The following is a 26,498-nucleotide window of genomic DNA, read 5'->3' as shown; positions in this document are numbered from 1 at the left end:
AGAAAGCGGAAAAAATCATGTCTGCCTCGTGTCCTGATGACTCCTACAGTGACTCTGATGAAGACGACATTGTTGTGCTTGTGTAAAAACGCGACTCGTTCGACTTCTTCGTTTGATCAGAACAAAGCCGACAAGGACCCTGTGCCTGCTAAATGTGATCAATGCTGCCAACACCCTCTCCCTGGAACTTGTATATAATTTGTATCCATGCCCATATTTTATGTCCGTTTCTAATTATGCCAAGCTTGGGTAAATAAACTATAGTTTCATTTCGAACTCTTTCTTGCTATTCATATTATTAAGGGAGGCTTTGCATGCTTCATTTTTTGTAAATTGCCTATTCTCGATGCACTTCGTATTTCCTTAATTGCTCTCAAAATAGTTGCTAGAAAAACATTGTTCTTTTTTCACGTGCTCGTTTGCTGCCTGTCGCAGTCCTTTTTCTCACCGTACTCTCCAAATCTTGTTTGAATAGTTAACACGCAGGAACTAAGAAAGGAACAAATGTATACACTGATTTATTGTTTGTAGAGCATTCAGTAGTTATTTCAATATTGTTTCCATTATTCTTATACAGTAGGTTATGGCGGCTAATTTGGATGGAGAGTTTTCTTGTCCCTTCCGACTAAAGCTGCTTATAGCACTAACAGTTCACGTGCAAGAAAAATAGAAGGGTTCAATGGTGCTGAACCTAATATAGAGGGAAATCATGAGATCAGCTGCTCTAGTAGTCGAGGATATTTTCGATGAACATGCAAGTGGGAAACAACAAAGTGAAAAGCACCTTCAAAGGACTCTCAGGTCGAATCGACTTTCGCAATCGCTTTCACACACCTCATCTAAAAACAAAAGCGGCATTTTACGAGTCGCGTGTTACACAGATTCCTGCAAACCTTGGGTCGGTGAAAACCTTAAGCATGTATTCGCAAGCGTTTCTCCCAAGGGCGATATAAAAAAAATATTTAGCGCGCTGTTTAGCCCAAATTGACGCAGAATATGGAGGTAGACGCCTATTAGTAAGCAACAAAAATTGTAAACCCAATTGTTCTGCACAATTATACAGAAACATAAACTGGATGCGAATGCAAAATACGTACGTCCAAATAATGAAATTGACAATGCAAAGGATCGAAATTGGACACTAGAAAGGGGCGCCCTAAGCGCGTTCAAAATTATCCTAGTTCGAATTCTTCTTCTGGACATGTAGCTTCAAAACTGTCTCAACTTCCCTCCGGCTCTTTTAGTTGTTTCCGCTGCCGGACATACTCTGAAGTGCACAAGAGAATATTCCGGTCGCGTGCGTGGTGCTTCCTCTCTTGGTAGCGATTTGGAATTTATTTTGCAAGGTCAACTCTTCTCAAACGTAAAAAGAATTTGACGGTCACGCATTTTTCCTTACTTTTGTAATTTACGAAATTCAACTTCTGAGGCTGGGCACGCGCGAGCTAACAAAAAAACAAGGGATGTTATTGCTCGAAATTGACTTCATTTGTTCCTCGTTATCATATACGAATAACGTTTGATAAAGCTAAGATTTTGTGATCAATGGAACTGTCAATTTCCACTGCTAAAGGTATTACGCCTGCTCATATTATTTCTACGCATATTATAGTTACTATACCATAAACAGTGATGTCATGGTTACAGATCGCAAAACCAGAGTATGAAATAGGAAACAGAGACGTTGATTTGAGTTACGGTTGTGACGAATCCTCAAGGCATAATGTTTTTATAGGGCATAACTATATATTTCTGGATAACGCACACTTGCTATTTGAAATCCATTTTCGCAATGCTCTTATACAAAATTTTAAGCAGGATATTGCGTTGACTATGTAACACTAACTCGCCCACGCTTCCACTCCATCAAAAAATAAAGCAGGAAAAGATGCTATCGGCTATCGATATTTTTTGTTTTTTATGACGAGCGTTAAAAATGCTAAAATATTGCAATTCAGCTACCGAGTATTATAAGCCAAATTATTACTGTTTTAAAACACAAGCACACATAATAAGCGGCGTGCCGAAACGCACCAAATATACTTTTACTCACGCATGGCGGAAGAAAAAACATTTTGCCATTTTCTTTAAAAGTCCACGCGTCAATAAACTATAAAATTGTAAAAAAACTAAAGGTTTTGCTTGTGAGCCAGCACTACCAATGGAATCACAGCGCCGCGAAAAGCGCCTAATTTAACTCGCAGACTTTGCTCTGCTTCGGGTTTTGGAATTCTAAGCTGCCGCATGAGATTACAGCCTCAAACCGTACCAGTGCCGACACTAACGCGCATTGCCTTGTGCTCATGCGCACAGTTTATACATTTACGGTTAAGTTATAGACAGGTTTTCGAAACTGTGCTTACTTCCAGTTTGGTAGTTTGAGCCGCGTTATTCTGTTAAAACATGGCCGTCGGTATTACATTAAGAGCTTTGCGTGTGGTGTCGTCATTCTTCATCTTCCCCTCTGCTGAACACGCTTTTAACCATGACCTGTCCTGCTTAGGGACCTCTCCAGCCCATGTCAGTTTGTAATTCGCACAAGAGCAAAAGTGGGTCACCACCAGATGGTTCTGAATATGTTTTTCTCTCTGTAGAGATAAGATAACGGGAGTGAACAGCCGGGCTTCCACACGACTAGAGGAGGAAAGGGTAAAGACTCTGCTTTCCCTAAACCAGTCCAGGTTTATCTACCCTCTCCATCTTCGACACATGAAATGTGTAGTGCTTTTTGAAACAAGCCATTCTTGGCTTGTTGCAGCGAAGCTTCATTCGTGCGGCCTCGCGAGTCCCTGCTCAACTTTTGCCGAGTCATGGAGTCAACATCGCCTTTTGCTGGTGGCAACAATGGTTCAGTTCCATCTCCGCGCGTCTCTCAGCCGACTACCGCATATTGTGAAGTGACTTACATCGACGGCTGCCGAATCCTGGCTGTTTCCCGCCGCAAAATGGACTTGATGCGTTCCCGACGAAAAAGCGTGTGCCTGCGCTGGCGCTTTTTCGTGAACATGGTGATAAAGAAAGCGGAGGAATTCATATCTGCCTCGTGTCCTGATGACTCCTACAGTTACTCTGATGAAGACGACATTGTAGTGCTTGTGTAAAAACGCGACTCCTTCGACAGCTTCGTTTGATGAGAGCAAAGCCGACAAGGACCCTGTGCCTGCTAAATGTGGTCAATGCGGCCAACAACCCTCTCCCTGGAATTTGTATATAATTTGTATCCATGACCATATTTTATGTCCGTTTCTAATTAAGGCAAGCTTGTGTAAATAAACTATAGTTTCATTTCGAACTCGTTCTTGCTATTCATATTATTATGGGAGGCTTTGCATGCTTCATTTTTTGTAAATTGCCTACTCTCGATGCACTTCGTATTTCCTTAATTGCTCTCAAAATAGTTGCCAGAAAAACGTTTTTTTTTTCACGCGCTCGTTTGCTGCCTGTCGCAGTCCTTTTTCTCACCGTACCCTCCAAATCTTGTTTGAATAGTTAACACGCAGGAACGAAGATAGGAACAAATGTATACACAATATTGTTTCCATTATTCCTATACAATAGGTTATGGAGGCTAATTTGGATGGAGAGTTTTCTTGTCCTTTCCGAGTTAAGCTGCTTATAGCACTAACAGTTCACGTGCAAGAAAAATAGAAGGGTTCAATGGTGCTGAACCTAAAATAGAGGGAATTCATGAGATCAGCTGCTCCAGTAGTCGAGGATATTTTCAATGAACATGCAAGTGGGAAACAACAAAGTGAAAAGCACATTCAAAGGACTCTCAGGCCGAATCGACTTTCGCAGTCGCTTTCACACACCTCATCTAAAAACGAAAGCGGCATTTTACGAGCCGCGTTTTACACAAATTCTTGCAAACCTTGGGTGGGTGAAAACCATAAACATGTATTCGCAAGCGTTTCTCCCAAGGGTGATATAAAAAAAAATATTCAGCGCGCTGTTTAGGCCAAATTGACGGAGTATATGGACGTAGACACCTATTAGTAAGCAACAAAAATTGTAAACCCAATTGTTCTGCACAATTATACAGAAATATAAACTGGATGCGAATGCGAAATACGTACGTCCAAATAATGAAATTGACAATGCAAAAGATCGAAATTGGACACTAGAAAGGGGCGCCCTAAGCGCGTTCAAAATTATCCTAGTTCGAATTCTTCTTCTGGACATGTAGCTTCAAAACTGTCTCAACTTCCCTCCGACTCTTTTAGTTGTTTCCGCCGCCGGACATACTCTGAAGTGCACAAGAGAATATTCCTGTCGCGTGCGTGGTGCTTCCTCTCTTGGTAGCAATTTGGAATTTATTTTGCAAGGTCAACTCTTCTCAAACGTAAAAAGAATTTGACGGTCACGCGTTCTTCCTTACTTTTGTAATTTACGAACTTCAACTTCTGAGGCTGGGCATGCGCGAGCTAACAAAAAAACAAGGGATGTTATTGCTCGAAATTGACTTCATTTGTACCTCGTTATCATTTACGAATAACGTTTGACAAAGCTAAAATTTTGTGATCACTGGAACTGTCACTTTACACTACTACAACTATTACGCCTGCTCATATTATTTCTACGCATATTATAGTTACTATACCATAAACAGTGATGTCATGGTTGCAGATCGCAAAACCAGATTATGAAATAGAAAACAGAGACGTTGATTTGAGTTACGGTTGTGACAAATTTTCAAGGCATAATGTTTATATAGGGCATAACTATATATTTCTGGATAACGCACACTTGCTATTTAGAATCCATTTTCGCAATGCTCTTATACAAAATTTTAAACAGGATATTGCGTTGACTATGTAACACTAACTCGCCCACGCTTCCACTCCATCAAAAAATCAAGCAGGAAAAGATGCTATCGGCTATCAATATTTTTTTGTTTTTTATGACGAGCGTTAAAAAAGCTAAAATATTGCAATTCAGCTACCGAGTATTATAAGCCAAATTATTAATTTTTTAAAACACAAGCTCACATAATAAGCGGCGTGCCGAAACGCACCAAATAAACTTTTACTTACCCATGGCGGGAGAAAATTGTTTTGCCATTTTCTTTAAAAGTCCACGCGTCAATAAACTATAAAATTGTAAAAAAACTAAAGGTTTTGCCGGTGAGCCAGCACTACCAAAGGAATCACAGCGCCGCGAAAAGCGCCTAATTTAACTCGCAGACTTTGCTCTGCTTCGGGTTTTGGAATTCTAAGTTGCAGCATGTGATTTCAGCCTCAAACCGTACCAGTGCCAACACTAACGCGCATTGCCTTGTGCTCATGCGCACAGTTTATACATTTACGCTTAAGTTATAGACAGGTATTCGAAACTGGGCTTAGTGCCAGTTTGGTAGTTTGAGCCGCGTTATTCTGTTAAAACATGGCCGTCGGTATTACGTTAAGAAATTTGCGTGTGGTGTCGTCATTCTTCTTCTTCCCCTGTGCTGAACATGCTTTTAACCATGACCTGTCCTGCTTAGGGGCCTCTCCAGCCCATGTCACTCTGTAATTCGCAGGAGAGCAAAAGTGAGTCACCACCAGCTGGTTCTGAATATGTTTTTCTCTCTGTAGAGATAAGATAACGGGAGTGAACAGCCGGGCTTCCACACGACTAGAGGAGGAAAGGGTAAAGACTCTGCTTTCCCTAAACCATTCCAGTTTTATCTACCCTCTACATCTTCGACACATGAAATGTGTAGTGCTTCATGAAACGAGCCATTCTTGGCTTGTTGCAGGCAAGCTTCAGTCGTGCGGCCTCGGGAGTCCCTGCTCAACTTTTGCCGAGTCATGGAATCAACATCGACTTTTGCTGGTGGCAACAATGGTTCAGTTCCATCTGCGCGCGTCTCTCAGCCGACTACCGCATATTGTGAAGCGGCTTACATCAACGCCTGTCGAATCCTGGCAGTTTCCCGCAGCAAAATGGACTTGATGCGTTCCCGTCGACAAAGCGTGTGCCTGCGCTGGCGCTTTTTCGTGAACATGGTGATAAAGAAAGCGGAGGAAATCATGTCTGCCTCGTGTCCTGATGACTCCTACAGTGACTCTGATGAAGACGACATTGTTGTGCTTGTGTAAAAACGCGACTCCTTCGACAGCTTCGTTTGATCAGAACAAAGCCGACAAGGACCCTGTGCCTGCTAAATGTGATCAATGCTGCCAACAACCCTCTGCCTGGAACTTGTATATAATTTGTATCCATGCTAATATTTTATGTCCGTTTTTTAATTAAGCCAAGCTTGGGTAAATAAACTATAGTTTCATTTCGAACTTTTTCTTGCTATTCATATTATTAAGGGAGGCTCTGCATGCCTCATTTTTTGTAAATTGCCTATTCTCGATGCAATTCGTATTTCCTTAATTGCTCTCAAAATAGTTGCCAGAAAAACATTGTTTTTTTTCACGCGCTCGTTTGCTGCCTGTCGCAGTCCTTTTTCTCACCGTACTCTCCAAATCTTGTTTGAATAGTTACCACGCAGGAACGAAGAAAGGAACAAATGTATACACTTATTTATTGTTGGTAGAGCATTCAGTAGTAATTTCAATATTCTTTAGATTATTCCTATACAGTAGGTTATGGCGGCTAATTTGGATGGAGAGTTTTCTTGTCCCTTCCGACTAAAGCTGCTTATAGCACTAACAGTTCACGTGCAAGAAAAGTAGAACGGTTCAATGGTGGTCAACCTAATATAGAGGAAAATCATGAGATCAGCTGCTCTAGTAGTCGAGGATATTTTCGATGAACATGCAAGTTGGGAACAACAAAGTGAAAAGCACCTTCAAAGGACTCTCAGATCGAACCGACTTTCACAATCGCTTTCACACACCTCATCTAAAAACGAAAGCGGCATTTTACGAGCCGCGTTTTACACAAATTCTTGCAAACCTTGGGTGGGTGAAAACCATAAGCATGTATTCGCAAGCGTTTCTCCCAAGGGTGATATAAAAAAATATTCAGCGCGCTGTTTAGGCCAAATTGACGCAGTATATGGAGGTAGACGCCTATTAGCAAGCAACAAAAATTGTAAACCCAATTGTTCTGCACAATTATACAGAAATATAAACTGGATGCGAATGCGAAATACGTACGTCCAAATAATGAAATTGACAATGCAAAGGATCGAAATTGGACACTAGAAAGGGGCGCCCTAAGCGCGTTCAAAATTATCCTAGTTCGAATTCTTCTTCTGGACATGTAGCTTCAAAACTGTCTCAACTTCCCTCCGGCTCTTTTAGTTGTTTCCGCCGCCGGACATACTCTGAAGTGCACAAGAGAATATTCCTGTCGCGTGCGTGGTGCTTCCTCTCTTGGTAGGGATTTGGAATTTATTTTGCAAGGTCAACTCTTCTCAAACGTAAAAAGAATTTGATGGTCACGCATTTTTCCTTACTTTTGTAATTTACGATCTTCAACTTCTGAGGCTGGGCACGCGCGAGCTAACAAAAAAACAAGGGATGTTATTGCTCGAAATTGACTTCATTTGTTCCTCGTTATCATATACGAATAACGTTTGATAAAGCTAAGACTTTGTGATCAATGGAACTGTCACTTTCCACTGCTACAACTATTACGCCTGCTCATATTATTTCTACGCATATTATAGTTACTATACCATAAACAGTGATGTCATGGTTGCAGATCGCAAAACCAGAGTATGAAATAGGAAACAGAGACGTTGATTTGAGTTACGGTTGTCACGAATCCTCAAGGCATAATGTTTATATAGGGCGTAACTATATATTTCTGGATAAAGCAAACTTGCTATTTGGAATCCATTTTCGCAATGCTCTTATACAAAATATTAAACAGGATATTGCGTTGACCATGTAGCACTCATTCGCCCACGCTTCCACTCCATCAAAAAATAAAGCAGGAAAAGATGCTATCGGCTATGGATATTTTTTGTTTTTTATGACGAGCGTTAAAAATGCTAAAATATTGCAATTCAGCTACCGAGTATTATAAGCCAAATTATTACTTTTTTAAAACACAAGCACACATAATAAGCGGCGTGCCGAAACGCACCAAATAAACTTTTACTCACGCATGGCGAGAGAAAAAACGTTTTGCCATTTTCTTTAAAAGTCCCCGCGTCAATAAACTATAAAATTGTAAAAAACTATAGGTTTTGCCGGTGAGCCAGCACTACCAAAGGAATCAGAGTGCCGGAAAAGCGCCTAATTTAGCTCGCAGACTTTGCTCTGCTTTGGGTTTTGGAATTCTAAGTTGCCGCATGTGATTTCAGCCTCAAACCGTACCAGTGCCGACACTAACGCGCATTGCCTTGTGCTCACGCGCAGTGTTTATACATTTACGCTTAAGTTACAGACAGGTATTCGAAACTGTGCTTAGTGCCAGTTTGGTAGTTTGAGCCGCGTTATTCTGTTAAAACATGGCCGTCGGTATTACATTAAGAGCTTTGCGTGTGGTGTCGTCATTCTTCATCTTCCCCTGTGCTGAACATGCTTTTAACCATGACCTGTCCTGCTTAGGGACCTCTCCAGCCCATGTCAGTTTGTAATTTGCAGGAGAGAAAAAGTGGGTCACCACCAGCTGGTTCTGAATATGTCTTTCTCTCTGTAGAGATAAGATAACGGGAGTGAATAGCCGGGCTTCCAAACGACTATAGAAGGAAAGGGTAAAGACTCTGCTTTCCCTAAACCAGTCCAGTTTTATCTACCATCTCCATCTTCGACATATGAAATGTGTAGTGCTTCATGAAACAAGCCATTCTTGGCTTGTTGCAGCCAAGCTTCAGTCGTGCGGCCTCGCGAGTCCCTGCTCAACTTTTGCCGAGCCATGGAGCCAACATCGCCTTTTGCTGGTGGCAACAATAGTTCAGTTCCATCTGCGCGCGTCTCTCAGCCGACTACCGCATATTGTGAAGCGACTTACTTCGACACCTGCCGAATCCTGGCTGTTTCCCGCAGCAAAATGGACTTGATGCGTTCCCGTCGACAAAGCGTGTGCCTGCGCTGGCGCTTTTTCGTGAACTTGGTGATAAAGAAAGCGGAGGAATTCATGTCTGCCTCGTGTCCTGATGACTCCTACAGTGACTCTGATGAAGACGACATTGTAGTGCTTGTGTAAAAACGCGACTCCTTCGACAGCTTCGTTTGATGAGAGCGAAGCCGACAAGGACCCTGTGCCTGCTAAATGTGATCAATGCTGCCAACAACCCTCTCCCTGGAACATGTATATAATTTGTATCCATGCCCGTATTTTATGTCCGTTTCTAATTAAGGCAAGCTTGGGTAAATAAACTATAGTTTCATTTCGAACTGGTTCTTGCTATTCATATTATTATGGGAGGCTTTGCATGCTTCATTTTTTGTAAATTGCCTATTCTCGATGCACTTCGTATTTCCTTAATCGCTCTCAAAATAGTTGCTAGAAAAACATTGTTCTTTTTTCACGTGCTCGTTTGCTGCCTGTCGCAGTCCTTTTTCTCACCGTACTCTCCAAATCTTGTTTGAATAGTTAACACGCAGGAACGAAGAAAGGAACAAATGTATACACTGATTTATTGTTGGTAGAGCATTCAGTAGTTATTTCAATATTGTTTCCATTATTCCTATACAGTAGGTTATGGCGGCTAATTTGGATGGAGAGTTTTCTTGTCCCTTCCGACTAAAGCTGCTTATAGCACTAACAGTTCACGTGCAAGAAAAATAGAAGGGTTCAATGGTGCTGAACCTAATATAGAGGGAAATCATAAGATCAGCTGCTCCTGTAGTCGAGGATATTTTCAATGAACATGCAAGTGGGAAACAACAAAGTGAAAAGCACATTCAAAGGACTCTCAGGCCGAATCGACTTTCGCAATCGCTTTCACACACCTCATCTAAAAACGAAAGCGGCATTTTACGAGCCGCGTTTTACACAAATTCTTGCAAACCTTGGGTGGGTGAAAACCATAAGCATGTATTCGCAAGCGTTTCTCCCAAGGGTGATATAAAAAAATATTCAGCGCGCTGTTTAGGCCAAATTGACGCAGTATATGGAGGTAGACGCCTATTAGCAAGCAACAAAAATTGTAAACCCAATTGTTCTGCACAATTATACAGAAATATAAACTGGATGCGAATGCGAAATACGTACGTCCAAATAATGAAATTGACAATGCAAAGGATCGAAATTGGACACTAGAAAGGGGCGCCCTAAGCGCGTTCAAAATTATCCTAGTTCGAATTCTTCTTCTGGACATGTAGCTTCAAAACTGTCTCAACTTCCCTCCGGCTCTTTTAGTTGTTTCCGCCGCCGGACATACTCTGAAGTGCACAAGAGAATATTCCTGTCGCGTGCGTGGTGCTTCCTCTCTTGGTAGGGATTTGGAATTTATTTTGCAAGGTCAACTCTTCTCAAACGTAAAAAGAATTTGATGGTCACGCATTTTTCCTTACTTTTGTAATTTACGATCTTCAACTTCTGAGGCTGGGCACGCGCGAGCTAACAAAAAAACAAGGGATGTTATTGCTCGAAATTGACTTCATTTGTTCCTCGTTATCATATACGAATAACGTTTGATAAAGCTAAGACTTTGTGATCACTGGAACTGTCACTTTCCACTGCTACAACTATTACGCCTGCTCATATTATTTCTACGCATATTATAGTTACTATACCATAAACAGTGATGTCATGGTTGCAGATCGCAAAACCAGAGTATGAAATATGAAACAGAGACGTTGATTTGAGTTACGGTTGTCACGAATCCTCAAGGCATAATGTTTATATAGGGCGTAACTATATATTTCTGGATAAAGCAAACTTGCTATTTGGAATCCATTTTCGCAATGCTCTTATACAAAATATTAAACAGGATATTGCGTTGACCATGTAGCACTCATTCGCCCACGCTTCCACTCCATCAAAAAATAAAGCAGGAAAAGATGCTATCGGCTATGGATATTTTTTGTTTTTTATGACGAGCGTTAAAAATGCTAAAATATTGCAATTCAGCTACCGAGTATTATAAGCCAAATTATTACTTTTTTAAAACACAAGCACACATAATAAGCGGCGTGCCGAAACGCACCAAATAAACTTTTACTCACGCATGGCGGGAGAAAAAACGTTTTGCCATTTTCTTTAAAAGTCCCCGCGTCAATAAACTATAAAATTGTAAAAAACTATAGGTTTTGCCGGTGAGCCAGCACTACCAAAGGAATCAGAGTGCCGGAAAAGCGCCTAATTTAGCTCGCAGACTTTGCTCTGCTTTGGGTTTTGGAATTCTAAGTTGCCGCATGTGATTTCAGCCTCAAACCGTACCAGTGCCGACACTAACGCGCATTGCCTTGTGCTCACGCGCAGTGTTTATACATTTACGCTTAAGTTACAGACAGGTATTCGAAACTGTGCTTAGTGCCAGTTTGGTAGTTTGAGCCGCGTTATTCTGTTAAAACATGGCCGTCGGTATTACATTAAGAGCTTTGCGTGTGGTGTCGTCATTCTTCATCTTCCCCTGTGCTGAACATGCTTTTAACCATGACCTGTCCTGCTTAGGGACCTCTCCAGCCCATGTCAGTTTGTAATTTGCAGGAGAGAAAAAGTGGGTCACCACCAGCTGGTTCTGAATATGTCTTTCTCTCTGTAGAGATAAGATAACGGGAGTGAACAGCCGGGCTTCCAAACGACTAGAGAAGGAAAGGGTAAAGACTCTGCTTTCCCTAAACCAGTCCAGTTTTATCTACCATCTCCATCTTCGACATATGAAATGTGTAGTGCTTCATGAAACAAGAAATTCTTGGCTTGTTGCAGCCAAGCTTCAGTCGTGCGGCCTCGCGAGTCCCTGCTCAACTTTTGCCGAGCCATGGAGCCAACATCGCCTTTTGCTGGTGGCAACAATAGTTCAGTTCCATCTGCGCGCGTCTCTCAGCCGACTACCGCATATTGTGAAGCGACTTACTTCGACGCCTGCCGAATCCTGGCTGTTTCCCGCAGCAAAATGGACTTGATGCGTTCCCGTCGACAAAGCGTGTGACTGCGCTGGCGCTTTTTCGTGAACATGGTGATAAAGAAAGCGGAGGAAATCATGTCTGCCTCGTGTTCTGATGACTCCTACAGTGACACTGATGAAGACGACATTGTTGTGCTTGTGTAAAAACGCGACTCCTTCGACAGCTTCGTTTGATGAGAACAAAGCCGACAAGGACCCTGTGCCTGCTAAATGTGATCAATGCTGCCAACAACCCTCTCCCTGGAACTTGTATATAATTTGTATCCATGCCCATATTTTATGTCCGTTTCTAATTAAGCCAAGCTTGGATAAATAATTTTCCAACATTTTCTTGCTATTCATATTATTAAGGGAGGCTTTGCATGCTTCAGTTTTTGTAAATTGCCTATTCTTGATGCACTTCGTATTTCCTTAATTGCTCTCAAAGTAGATGCCAGAAAAACATTGTTTTTTTTTTACGCGCTCGTTTGCTGCCTGTCGCAGTCCTTTTTCTCACCGTACTCTCCAAATCTTGTTTGAATAGTTACCTCGCAGGAACGAAGAAAGGAACAAATGTATACACTGATTAGTTGTTGGTAGAGTATTCAGTAGTTATTTCAATATTGTTTCCATTATTCCTATACAGTAGGTTATGGCGGCTAATTTGGATGGAGAGTTTTATTGTCCCTTCCGACTAAAGCTGCTTATAGCACTAACAGTTCACGTGCAAGAAAAATAGAAGGGTTCAATGGTGCTGAACCTAATATAGAGGGAAACCATGACATCAGCTGCTCTAGTAGTCGAGGATATTTTCGATGAACATGCAAGTGGGAAACAACAAAGTGAAAAGCACCTTCAAAGGACTCTCAGGTCGAATCGACTTTCTCAATCGCTTTCACAAACTTCATCTAAAAACAAAAGCGGCATTTTACGAGCCGCGTGTTACACAAATTCTTGCAAACCTTGGGTCGGTGAAAACCATAAGCATGTATTCGCAAGCGTTTCTCCCAAGGGTGATATAAAACAAAATATTCAGCGCGCAGTTTAGGCCAAATTTACGCAGAATATGGAGGTGGACGCCTATTAGTAAGCAAAAAAATTGTAAACCCAATTGTTCTACACAATTATACAGAAACATAAACTGGATGCGAATGCAAAATACGTACGTCCAAATAATGAAATTGACAATGCAAAGGATCGAAATTGGACACTAGAAAGGGGCGCCCAAAGCGCGTTCAAAATTATCCTAGTTCGAATTCTTCTTCTGGACATGCAGCTTTAAAACTGTCTAAACTTCCCTCCGGCTCTTTTAGATGTTTCCGCCGCCGGACATATTCTGAAGTGCACAAGAGAATATTCCGGTCGCGTGCGTGGTGCTTACTCTCTTGGTAGCGATTTGGAATTTATTTTGCAAGGTCAACTCTTCTCAAACGTAAAAAGAATTTGACGGTCACGCATTCTTCCTTACTTTTGTAATTTACGAACTTCAACTTCTGAGGTTGGGCATGCGCGAGCTAACAAAAAAACAAGGGATGTTATTGCTCGAAATTGACTTCATTTGTACCTCGTTATCATTTACGAATAACGTTTGACAAAGCTAAAATTTTGTGATCACTGGAACTGTCACTTTACACTACTACAACTATTACGCCTGCTCATATTATTTCTGCGCATATTATAGTTACTATACCATAAACAGTGATGTCATGGTTGCAGATCGCAAAACCAGATTATGAAATAGAAAACAGAGACGTTGATTTGAGTTACGGTTGTGACAAATTTTCAAGGCATAATGTTTATATAGGGCATAACTATATATTTCTGGATAACGCACACTTGCTATTTAGAATCCATTTTCGCAATGCTCTTATACAAAATTTTAAACAGGATATTGCGTTGACTATGTAACACTAACTCGCCCACGCTTCCACTCCATCAAAAAATCAAGCAGGAAAAGATGCTATCGGCTATCAATATTTTTTGTTTTTTATGACGAGCGTTAAAAAAGCTAAAATATTGCAATTCAGCTACCGAGTATTATAAGCCAAATTATTAATTTTTTAAAACACAAGCTCACATAATATGCGGCGTGCCAAAACGCACCAAATAAACTTTTACTCACGCATGGCGGGAGAAAAAACGTTTTGCCATTTTCTTTAAAAGTCCACGCGTCAATAAACTATAAAATTGTAAAAAAAAAAAAACTAAAGGTTTTGCCGGTGAGCCAGCACTACCGAAGGAATCACAGCGCCGCGAAAAGCGCCTAATTTAACTCGCAGACTTTGCTCTGCTTCGGGTTTTGGAATTCTAAGTTGCCGAATGTGATTTCAGCCTCAAACCGTACCAGTGCCGACACTAACGCGCATTGCCTTGTGCTCATGCGCATAGTTTATACATTAATGCTTAAGTTATAGACAGGTATTCGAAACTGTGCTTAATGCCAGTTTGGTAGTTTGAGTCGCTTTATTCTGTTAAAACATGGCAGTCGGTATTACATTAAGAGCTTTGCGTGTGATGTCGTCATTCTTCTTCTTCCCCTGTGCTGAACATGCTATTAACCATGACCTGTCCTGCTTATAGGCCTCTCCAGCCTATGTCAGTTTGTAATTCGCACCAGAGCAAAAGTGGGTCACAGCCAGCTGGTTCTGAATATGTTTTTCTCTCTGTAGAGATAAGATAACGGGAGTGAACAGCCGGGCTTCCACACGACTAGAGGAGGAAAGGGTAAAGACTCTGCTTTCCCTAAACCATTCCAGTTTTATCTACCCTCTACATCTTCGACACATGAAATGTGTAGTGCTTCATGAAACGAGCCATTCTTGGCTTGTTGTAGGCAAGCTTCAGTCGTGCGGCCTCGGGAGTCCCTGCTCAACTTTTGCCGAGTCATGGAATCAACATCGACTTTTGCTGGTGGCAACAATGGTTCAGTTCCATCTGCGCGCGTCTCTCAGCCGACTACCGCATATTGTGAAGCGGCTTACATCAACGCCTGTCGAATCCTGGCAGTTTCCCGCAGCAAAATGGACTTGATGCGTTCCCGTCGACAAAGCGTGTGCCTGCGCTGGCGCTTTTTCGTGAACATGGTGATAAAAAAAGAGGAGGAAATCATGTCTGCCTCGTGTCGTGATGGCTCCTACAGTGACTCTGATGAAGACGACATTTTTGTGCTTGTGTAAAAACGCGACTCCCTCGACAGCTTCGTTTGATGGGAACAAAGCCGACAAGGACCCTGTGCCTGCTAAATGTGATCAATGCTTCTAACAACCCTCTCCCTGGAACTTGTATATAATTTGTATCCATGCCCATATTTTATGTCCGTTTCTAATTAAACCAAGCTTGAGTAAATAATTTTCCAACTTTTTCTTGCTATTCATATTATTAAGGGAGGCTTTGCATGCTTCAGTTTTTGTAAATTGCCTATTCTCGATGCACTTCGTATTTCCTTAATTGCTCTCAAAATAGATGCCAGAAAAACATTGTTTTTTTTTCACGCGCTCGTTTGCTGCCTGTCGCAGTCCTTTTTCTCACCGTACTCTCCAAATCTTGTTTGAATAGTTACCTCGCAGGAACGAAGAAAGGAACAAATGTATACACTGATTAGTTGTTGGTAGAGTATTCAGTAGTTATTTCAATATTGTTTCCATTATTCCTATACAGTAGGTTATGGCGGCTAATTTGGATGGAGAGTTTTATTGTCCCTTCCGACTAAAGCTGCTTATAGCACTAACAGTTCACGTGCAAGAAAAATAGAAGGGTTCAATGGTGCTGAACCTAATATAGAGGGAAACCATGACATCAGCTGCTCTAGTAGTCGAGGATATTTTCGATGAACATGCAAGTGGGAAACAACAAAGTGAAAAGCACCTTCAAAGGACTCTCAGGTCGAATCGACTTTTTCAATCGCTTTCACAAACTTCATCTAAAAACAAAAGCGGCATTTTACGAGCCACGTGTTACACAAATTCTTGCAAACCTTGGGTCGGTGAAAACCATAAGCATGTATTCGCAAGCGTTTCTCCCAAGGGTGATATAAGACAAAATATTCAGCGCGCAGTTTAGGCCAAATTGACGCAGAATATGGAGGTGGACGCCTATTAGTAAGCAAAAAAATTGTAAACCCAATTGTTCTGCACAATTATACAGAAACAAAAACTGGATGCGAATGCAAAATACGTACGTCCAAATAATGAAATTGACAATGCAAAGGATCGAAATTGGACACTAGAAAGGGGCGCCCTAAGCGCGTTCAAAATTATCCTAGTTCGAATTCTTCTTCTGGACATATAGCTTTAAAAATGTCTCAACTTCCCTCCGGCTCTTTTAGTTGTTTCCGCCGCCGGACATATTCTGAAGTGCACAAGAGAATATTCCGGTCGCGTGCGTGGTGCTTCCTCTCTTGGTAGCGATTTGGAATTTATTTTGCAAGGTCAACTCTTCTCAAAACGTAAAAAGAATTTGACGGTCACGCATTTTTCCTTACTTTTGTAATTTACGAACTTCAACTTCTGAGGCTGGGCACGCGCGAGCTAACAAAAAAACAAGGGATGTTATTGCTCGAAATTGACTTCATTTGTTCCTCGTTATCATATACGAATAACGTTTGATAAAGCTAAGATTTTGTGATCAATGGAGCTATAATTTCCACTGCTACAGCTATTACGCCTGCTCATATCATTTCTACGCACATTATAGTTACTATACCATAAACAGCGATGTCGTGGTTGCAGATCGCAAAATCAGATTATGAAATAGGAAACAGAGACGTTGATTTGAGTTACGGTTGTGACGAATCCTCAAGGCATAATGTTTATATAGGGCATAACTTTATATTTCTGGATAACGCACACTTGCTATTTGGAATACATTTTCGCAATGCTCTCAGACAAAATTTTAAACAGGATATTGCGTTGACTATGTAACACTAACTCGCCCAAACTTCCACTCCATCAAAAAATAAAGCAGGAAAAGATGCTATCGGCTATCAATATTTTTTGTTTTTTATGACGAGCGTTAAAAATGCTAAAATATTGCAATTCAGCTACCGAGTATTAAAATCCAAATTATTACTTTTTGAAAACACAAGCACACAAAATAAGCGGCGTGCCGAAATGCACCAAATAAACTTTTACTCACGCATGGCGGGAGAAAAAACATTTTGCCATTTTCATTAAAAGTCCACGCGTCAATAAACTATAAATTTGTAAAAAAACTAAAGGTTTTGCCGGTGAGCCAGCACTACCAAAGGAATCGCAGCGCCGCGAAAAGCGCCTAATTTAAATCGCAGAATTTGCTCTGCTTCGGGTTTTGAAATTCTAAGTTGCCGCATGTGATTTCAGCCTCAAACCGTACCAGTGCCGACACTAACGCGCATTGCCTTGTGCTCATGCGCACAGTTTATACATTTAGGCTTAAGTTATAGACAGGTATTCGAAACTATGCTTAGTGCCAGTTTGGTAGTTTGAGCCGCGTTATTCTGTTAAAACATGGCCGTCGGTATTACATTAAGAGCTTTGCGTGTGGTGTCGTCATTCTTCTTCTTCCCCTGTGCTGAACATGCTTTTAACCATGACCTGTCCTTCTTAGGGGCCTCTCCAGCCCATGTCAGTTTGTAATTCCCATGAGAGCAAAAGTGCCTCACCACCAGCTGGTTCTGAATGTTTTTCTCTCTGTAGAGATAAGATAACGGGAGTGAACAGCCGGGCTTCCACACGACTAGAGGAGGAAAGGGTAAAGACTCTGCTTTCCCTAAACCAGTCCAGTTTTATCTACCCTCTCCATCTTCGACACATGAAATGTGTAGTGCTTCATGAAACAAGCTATTCTTGGCTTGTTGCAGCCAAGCTTCAGTCGTGCGGCCTCGCGAGTCCCTGCTCTAATTTTGCCGAGCCATGGAGTCAACATCGCCTTTTGCTGGTGGCAACAATAGTTCAGTTCCATCTGCGCGCGTCTCTCAGCCGACTACCGCATATTGTGAAGCGACTTACATCGACGCCTGCCGAATCCTGGCTGTTTCCCGGAGCAAAATGGACTTGATGCGTTCCCGTCGACAAAGCGTGTGCCTGCGCTGGCGCTTTTTCGTGAACATGGTGATAAAGAAAGCGGAGGAAATCATGTCTGCCTCGTGTCCTGATGACTCCTACAGTGACTCTGATGAAGACGACATTGTTGTGCTTGTGTAAAAACGCGACTCCTTCGACAGCTTCGTTTGATCAGAACAAAGCCGACAAGGACCCTGTGCCTGCTAAATGTGATCAATGCTGCCAACAACCCTCTGCCTGGAACTTGTATATAATTTGTATCCATGCCCATATTTTATGTCCGTTTTTTAATTAAGCCAAGCTTGGGTAAATAAACTATAGTTTCATTTCGAACTTTTTCTTGCTATTCATATTATTAAGGGAGGCTCTGCATGCTTCATTTTTTGTAAATTGCCTATTCTCGATGCAATTCGTATTTCCTTAATTGCTCTCAAAATAGTTGCCAGAAAAACATTGTTTTTTTTTCACGCGCTCGTTTGCTGCCTGTCGCAGTCCTTTTTCTCACCGTACCCTCCAAATCTTGTTTGAATAGTTAACACGCAGGAACGAAGAAAGGAACAAATGTATACACTGATTTATTGTTGGAAGAGCATTCAGTAGTAATTTCAATATTGTTTCCATTATTCCTATACAGTAGGTTATGGAGGCTAATTTGGATGGAGAGTTTTCTTGTCCCTTCCGAGTAAAGCTGCTTATAGCACTAACAGTTCACGTGCAAGAAAAATAGAAGGGTTCAATGGTGCTGAACCTAATATAGAGGAAAATCATGAGATCAGCACTCTAGTAGTCGAGGATATTTTCGATGAACATGCAATTGGGAAACAACAAAGTGAAAAGCGCCTTCAAAGGAATCTCAGCTCGAATCGACTTTAGCAATCGCTTTCACACACCTCATCTAAAACAAAAGGGGCATTTTACGACCCGCGTGTTACACAAATTCTTGCAAACCTTGGGTCAGTGAAAACCATAAGCATGTATTCGCAAGCGTTTCTCCCAAAGGTGATATAAAACAAAATATTCAGCGGGCTGTTTAGGCCAAATTGACACAGAATATGGAGGTAGACGCCTATTAGTAAGCAACAAAAATTGTAAACCCAATTGTTCTGCACAATTATACAGAAACATAAACTGGATGCGAATGCAAAATACGTACGTCTAAATAATGGAATTGACAATGCAAAGGATCGAAATTGGACACTATAACGGGGCGCCCTAAGCGCGTTCAAAATTATCCTAGTTCGAATTCTTCTGGACATGTAGCTTCGAAACTGTCTCAACTTCACTCCGGCTCTTTTAGTTGTTTCCGCCGCCGGACATACTCTGAAGTGCACAAGAGAATATTCCGGTCGCGTGCGTGGTGCTTCCTCTCTTGGTAGCGATTTGGAATTTATTTTGCAAGGTCAACTCTTCTCAAACGTAAAAAGAATTTGACGGTCACGCATTTTTCCTTACTTTTGTAATTTACGAACTTCAACTTCTGAGGCTGGGCACGCGCGAGCTAACAAAAAAAACAAGGGATGTTATTGCTCGAAATTGACTTAAATTGTTCCTATATCATGTACGAATAACTTTTGATAAAGCTAAGATTTTTTGATCACTGGAACTGTCACTTTCCACTGCTACAACTATTATGCCTGTACATATTATTTCTACGCATATTATAGTTACTATACCATAAACAGTGATGTCAGGGTTGCAGATCAGAAAACCAGAGTATGAAATAGGAAACAGAGACGTTGATTTGAGTTACGGTTGTGACGAATCCTCAAGGCATAATGTTTATATAGGGCATAACTATATATTTCTGGATAACGCACACTTGCTATTTGGAATAATTTTCGCAATGCTCTTATACAAAATTTTAAACAGGATATTGCGTTGACTATGTAACACTAACTCGCCCACGCTTCCACTTCATCAAAAAATAAAGCAGGAAAAGATGCTATTGGCTCAAAATAACGGCTTGAGAGGCTAGTTGGTGCATCATCATTTGTCTTTGTTTGCGCCACATATCTGAATGCTATCGGCTATCGATATTTTTTTGTTTTTTATCACGTGCGTTAAAAGTGCTAAAATATTGCAATTCAGCTGCCGAGTATTATAAGCCAAATTATTACTTTTTAAAACACAAGCTCACATAATAAGCGGCGTGCCGAAACGCACCAAATAAACTTTTACTCACGCATGGCGTGTAAAAAACGTTTTTCCATTTTCTTTAAAAGTCCACGCGTCGATAAACTATAAAATTGTAAAAAAAACTAAAGGTTTTGCCGGTGAGCCAGCACTACCAAAGGAATCACAGCGCCGCGAAAAGCGCCTAATTGAACTCGCAGCCTTTGCTCTGCTTCGGGTTTTGGAATTCTGAGTTGCCGCATATGATTTCAGCCTCAAACCGTACCAGTGCCGACACTAACGCGCATTGCCTTGTGCTCATGCGCACCGTTTATACATTTACGCTTAAGTTAGATATGGGTATTCGAAACATTGCTTAGTGCCAGTTTGAGCCGCGTTATTCTGTTAAAACATGGCAGTCGGTATTACATTAAGAGCTTTGCGTGTGGTGTCGTCATTCTTCTTCTTCCCCTGTGCTGAACATGCTATTAACCATGACCTGTCCTGCTTAGGGGCCTCTCCAGCCCATGTCACTCTGCAATTCGCAGGAGAGCAAAAGTGGGTCACCACCAGCTGGTTCTGAATATGTTTTCTCTCTGTAGAGATAAGATAACGGGAGTGAACAGCCGGGCTTCCACATGTCTAGAGGAGGAAAGGGTAAAGACTCTGCTTTCCCTAAACCAGTCCAGTTTTATCTACACTCTCCATCTTGGACACATGAAATGTGTAGTGCTTCATGAAACAAACCATTCTCTGCTTGTTGCAGCCAAGCTTCAGTCGTGCGGCCTCGCGAGTCCCTGCTCAACTTTTGCCGAGTCATGGAGTCAACATCGCCTTTTGCTGGTGGCAACAATGGTTCAGTTCCATCTGCGCGCGTCTCTCAGCCGACTACCGCATATTGTGAAGCGACTTACATCGACGCCTGCCGAATCCTGGCTGTTTCCCGTAGCAAAATGGACTTGATGCGTTCCCGTCGACAAAGCGTATGCCTGCGCTGGCGCTTTTTCGTGAACATGGTGATAAAGAAAGCGGAGGAAATCATGTCAGCCTCGTGTCCTGATGACTCCTACAGTGACTCTGATGAAGACGACATTGTTGTGCTTGTGTGAAAACGCGACTCCTTCGACAGCTTCGTTTGATGAGAACAAAGCCGACAAGGACCCTGTGCCTGCTAAATGTGATCAATGCTGCCAACAACCCTCTCCCTGGAACTTTTATATAATTTGTATCCATGCCCACATTTTATGTCCGTTTCTAATTAAGCCAAGCTTAGGTAAATAAACTATAGTTTCATTTCGAACTCTTTCTTGCTATTCATATTATTAAGGGAGGTTTTGCATGCTTCATTTTTTGTAAATTGCCTATTCGCGATGCACTTCGTATTTCCTTAATTGCTCTCAATATAGTTGCCAGAAAAACATTGGTTTTTTTTCACGGGCTTGTTTGCTGCCTGCCGCAGTCCTTTTTCTCACCGTACCCTCCAAATCTTGTTTGAATAGTTAACACGCAGGAACGAAGAAAGGAACAAATGTATACACTGATTTATTGTTGGTAGAGCATTCAGTAGTAATTTCAATATTGTTTCCATTATTCCTATACAGTAGGTTATGGAGGCTAATTTGGATGGAGAGTTTTCTTGTCCCTTCCGAGTAAAGCTGCTGATAGCACTAACAGTTCACGTGCAAGAAAAATAGAAGGGTTCAATGGTGCTGAACCCAATATAGAGGAAAATCATGAGATCAGCTGCTCTAGTAGTCGAGGATATTTTCGATGAACATGCAATTGGGAAACAACAAAGTGAAAAGCGCCTTCAAAGGAATCTCAGCACGAATCGACTTTAGCAATCGCTTTCACACACCTCATCTAAAAACAAAAGCGGCATTTTACGAGCCGCGTGTTACACAAATTCTTGCAAACCTTGGGTCAGTGAAAACCATAAGCATGTATTCGCAAGCGTTTCTCCCAAGGGTGATATAAAACAAAATATTCAGCGGGCTGTTTAGGCCAAATTGACACAGAATATGGAGGTAGAAGCCTATTAGTAAGCAACAAAAATTGTAAACCCAATTGTTCTGCACAATTATACAGAAACATAAACTGGATGCGAATGCAAAATACGTACGTCTAAATAATGGAATTGACAATGCAAAGGATCGAAATTGGACACTAGAACGGGGCGCCCTAAGCGCGTTCAAAATTATCCTAGTTCGAATTCTTCTGGACATGTAGCTTCGAAAATGTCTCAACTTCCCTTCGGCTCTTTTAGTTGTTTCCGCCGCCGGACATACTCTGAAGTGCACAAGAGAATATTCCGGTCGCGTGCGTGGTGCTTCCTCTCTTGATAGCGATTTGGAATTTATTTTGCAAGGTCAACTCTTCTCAAACGTAAAAAGAATTTGACGGTCACGCATTTTTCCTTACTTTTGTAATTTACGAACTTCAACTTCTGAGGCTGGGCACGCGCGAGCTAACAAAAAAAAAAGAAGGGATGTTATTGCTCGAAATTGACCTAAATTGTTCCTCGTTATCATATACGAATAACTTTTGATAAAGCTAAAATTTTGTGATCCCTGGAACTGTCACATTCCACTGCTACAACTATTACACCTGTTCATATTATTTCTACGCATATTATATTTACTATACCATAAACAGTTATGTCATGGTAGCAGATCACAAAACCAGAGTATGAAATAGGAAACAGAGACGCTGATTTGAGTTACGGTTGTGACGAATCCTCAAGGCATAATGTTTATATAGGGCATAACTATATATTTCTGGATAACGCACACTTGCTATTTGGAATCCATTTTCGTAATGCTCTTATACAAAATTTTAAACAGGATATTGCGTTGACTATGTAACACTAACTCGCCCACGCTTCCACTCCATCAAAAAATAAAGCAGGAAAAGATGCTATCGGCTATCGATATTTTAGTTTTTTTTATGACGATCGTTAAAAATGCTATAATATTGCAATTCAGCTACCGTTTATTATAAGCCAAATTATTACTTTTTTTAAAACACAAGCTCACATAATAAGCGGCGTGCCGAAACGCACCAAATAAACTTTTACTGACGCATGGCGGGAGAAAAATCGTTTTGCCTTTTTCTTTAAAAGTCCACGCGTCAATAAACTATAAAATTGTAAAAAAAACTAAAGGTTTTGCCGGTGAGCCAGCACTGCCAAAGGAATCACAGCGCCACGAAAAGCGCCTAATTTAACTCGCAGACTTTGCTCTGCTTCGGGTTTTGGAATTCTAAGTTGCCGCATGTGATTTCAGCCTCAAACCGAACCATTGCCGACATTAACGCGCACTGCCTTGTGCTCATGCGCACAGTTTATAGATTTACGTTTAAGTTATAGACAGGTAGTCGAAACTGTGCTTAGTGCCAGTTTGGTAATTTGAGCCGCGTTATTCTGTTAAAACATGGCCGTCGGTATTACATTAAGAGCTTTGCGTGTGGTGTTGTCATTCTTATTCTTTCCCTGTGCTGAACAAGCTTTTAACCATGACCTGTCCTGCTTAGGGGCCTCTCCAGCCCATGTCAGCTTGTAATTCGCAGGAGAGCAAAAGTGGGTCACCACTAGCTGGTTCTGAATATGTTTTTCTCTCTGTAGAGATAAGATAACGGGAGTGAACAGCCGGGCATCCACAAGTCTAGAAGAGGAAAGGGCAAAGACTCTGCTTTCACTAAACCAGTCCAGTTTTATCTACCCTCTCCAATTTGGACACATGAAATGTGTAGTGCTTCATGAAACAAGCCATTCTTGGCTTGTTGCAGCCAAGCTTCATTCATGCGGCCTTGCGAGCCCCTGCTCAACTTTTGCCGAGTCATGGAGTCAACATCGCCTTTTGCTGGTGGCAACAATGGTTCAGTTCCATATACGCGCGTCTCTCTGCCGACTACCGCATACTGTGAAGCGACTTACATCGACGCCTGCCGAATCCTGGCTGTTTCCCGCGGCAAAATGGACTTGATGCGTTCCCGTCGACAAAGCGTGTGCCTGCGCTGGCGCTTTTTCGTGAACATGGTGATAAAGAAAGCGGAGGAAATCATGTCTGCCTCGTGTCCTGATGACTCCTACAGTGACTCTGATGAAGACGACATTGTTGTGCTTGTGTAAAAACGCGACTCCTTCGACAGCTTCGTTTGATGAGAGCAAAGCCGACAAGGACCCTGTGCCTGCTAAATGTGATCAATGCTGCCAACAACCCTCTCCCTGGAACTTGTATATAATTTGTATCCATGGCCATATTTTATGTCCGTTTCTAATTAAGCCAAGCTTGGGTAAATAAACTATAGATTCATTTCGAACTCTTTCTTGCTATTCATATTATTAAGGGAGGCTTTGCATGCTTCATTTTTTGTAAATTGCCTATTCTCGATGCACTTCGTATTTCCTAAATTACTCTCAAAATAGTTGCCAGAAAAACAATGTTTTTTTTTGCACGCGCTCGTTTGCTGCCTGTCGCAGTCCTTTTTCACACCGTACCCTCCAAATCTTGTTTGAATAGTTACCACGCAGGAACGAAGAAAGGAACAAATGTATACACTGATTAGTTGCTGGTAGAGCATTCAGTAGTTATTTCAATATTGTTTCCAATATTCCTATACAGTAGGTTATGGAGGCTAATTTGGATGGAGAGTTTGCTTGTCCCTTCCGAGTAAAGCTGCTTATAGCACTAACAGTTCACGTGCAAGAAAAATAGAAGGGTTCAATGGTGCTGAACCTAATATAGAGGGAAATCATGAGATCAGCTGCTCCAGTAGTCGAGGATATTTTCGATGAACATGCAAGTGGGAAACAACAAAGTGAAAAGCACCTTCAAAAGGACTCTCAGGTCGAATCGACTTTCGCAATCGCTTTCACAAACCTCATCTAAAAACAAAAGCGGCATTTTACGAGCAGCGTGTTACACAAATTCTTGCAAACCTTGGGCCGGTGACAACCATAAGCATATATTCGCAAGCGTTTCTCCCAAGGGTGATATAAAACAAAATATTCAGCGTGCTGTTTAGGCCAAATTGACGCAGTATATGGAGGTAGGCGCGTATTAGTAAGCAACAAAATTTGTAAGCTTAATTGTTCTGCACAAATATACAGAAACATAAACTGGATGCGAATGCAAAATACGTACGTCTAAATAATGAAATTGACAATACAAAGGATCGAAATTGGACACTAGAAAGGGGCGCCCTAAGCGCGTTCAGAATTATCCTAGTTTAAATTCTTCTTCTTGACATGTAGCTTCAAAACTGTCTCAACTTCCCTCCGGCTCTTTTAGTTGTTTCCGCCGCCGGACATACTCTGAAGTGCACGAAAGAATATTCCGGTCGCGTGCGTGGTGCTTCCTCTCTTGGTAGCGATTCGAATTTATTTTGCAAGGTCAACTCTTCTCAAACGTAAAAAGAATTTGCCGGTCACGCATTCTTCCTTACTTTTGTAATTTACGAACTTCAACTTCTGAGGCTGGGCATGCGCGAGCTAACAAAAAAACAAGGGATGTTATTGCTCGAAATTGACTTCATTTGTTCCTCGTTATCATATACGAATAACGTTTGATAAAGCTAAGATTTTGTGATCACTGGAACTGTCACTTTCCACTGCTACAACTATTACGCCTGTTCATATTATTTCTACGCATATTATAGTTACTATACCATAAACAGTGATGTTATGGTTGCAGATCGGAAAACCAGAGTATGAAATAGGAAACAGAGACGTTGATTTGAGTTACGGTTGTGACGAATCCTCAAGGCATAATGTTTATATAGGGCATAACTATGTTTTTCTGGATAACGCACACTTGCTATTTGTAATACATTTTCGCAATGCTCTTATACAAAATTTTAAACAGGATATTGCGTTGACGATGTAACACTATCTCGCCCACGCTTCCACTCCATCAAAAAATAAAGCAGGAAAAAATGCTATCGGCTATCGATATTTTTTGTTTTTTATGACGAGCATTAAAAATGCTAAAATATTGCAATTCAGCTACCGAGTATTATAAGCCAAATTATCACTTTTTTAAAACACAAGCTCACATAATAGGCGGCGTGCCGAAACGCACCAAATAAACATTTACTCACGCATGGCGGGAGAAAAATCGTTTTGTCATTTTCATTAAAAGTCCACGCGTCAATAAACTATAAAATTGTATAAAAACTAAAGGTTTTGCCGGTGAGCCAGCACTACCAAAGGAATCACAGCGCCGCGAAAAGCGCCTAATTGAACTCGCAGACTTTGCTCTGCTTCGGGTTTTGGAATTCTAAGTTGCCACATGTGATTTCAGCCTCAAACCGTACCAGTGCCGACACTAACGCGCACTGCCTTGTGTCATGCGCACAGTTTATATATTTACGTTTAAGTTATAGACAGGTAGTCGAAACTGTGCTTA

Source organism: Amblyomma maculatum, chromosome 3 (assembly GCF_055883805.1).
Source record: "Amblyomma maculatum isolate TAMU_Amacu chromosome 3, ASM5588380v1, whole genome shotgun sequence".
In the NCBI taxonomy this organism is placed as follows: Eukaryota; Metazoa; Arthropoda; class Arachnida; order Ixodida; family Ixodidae; genus Amblyomma; species Amblyomma maculatum.
Note: the sequence above shows the minus strand (reverse complement) of the source record.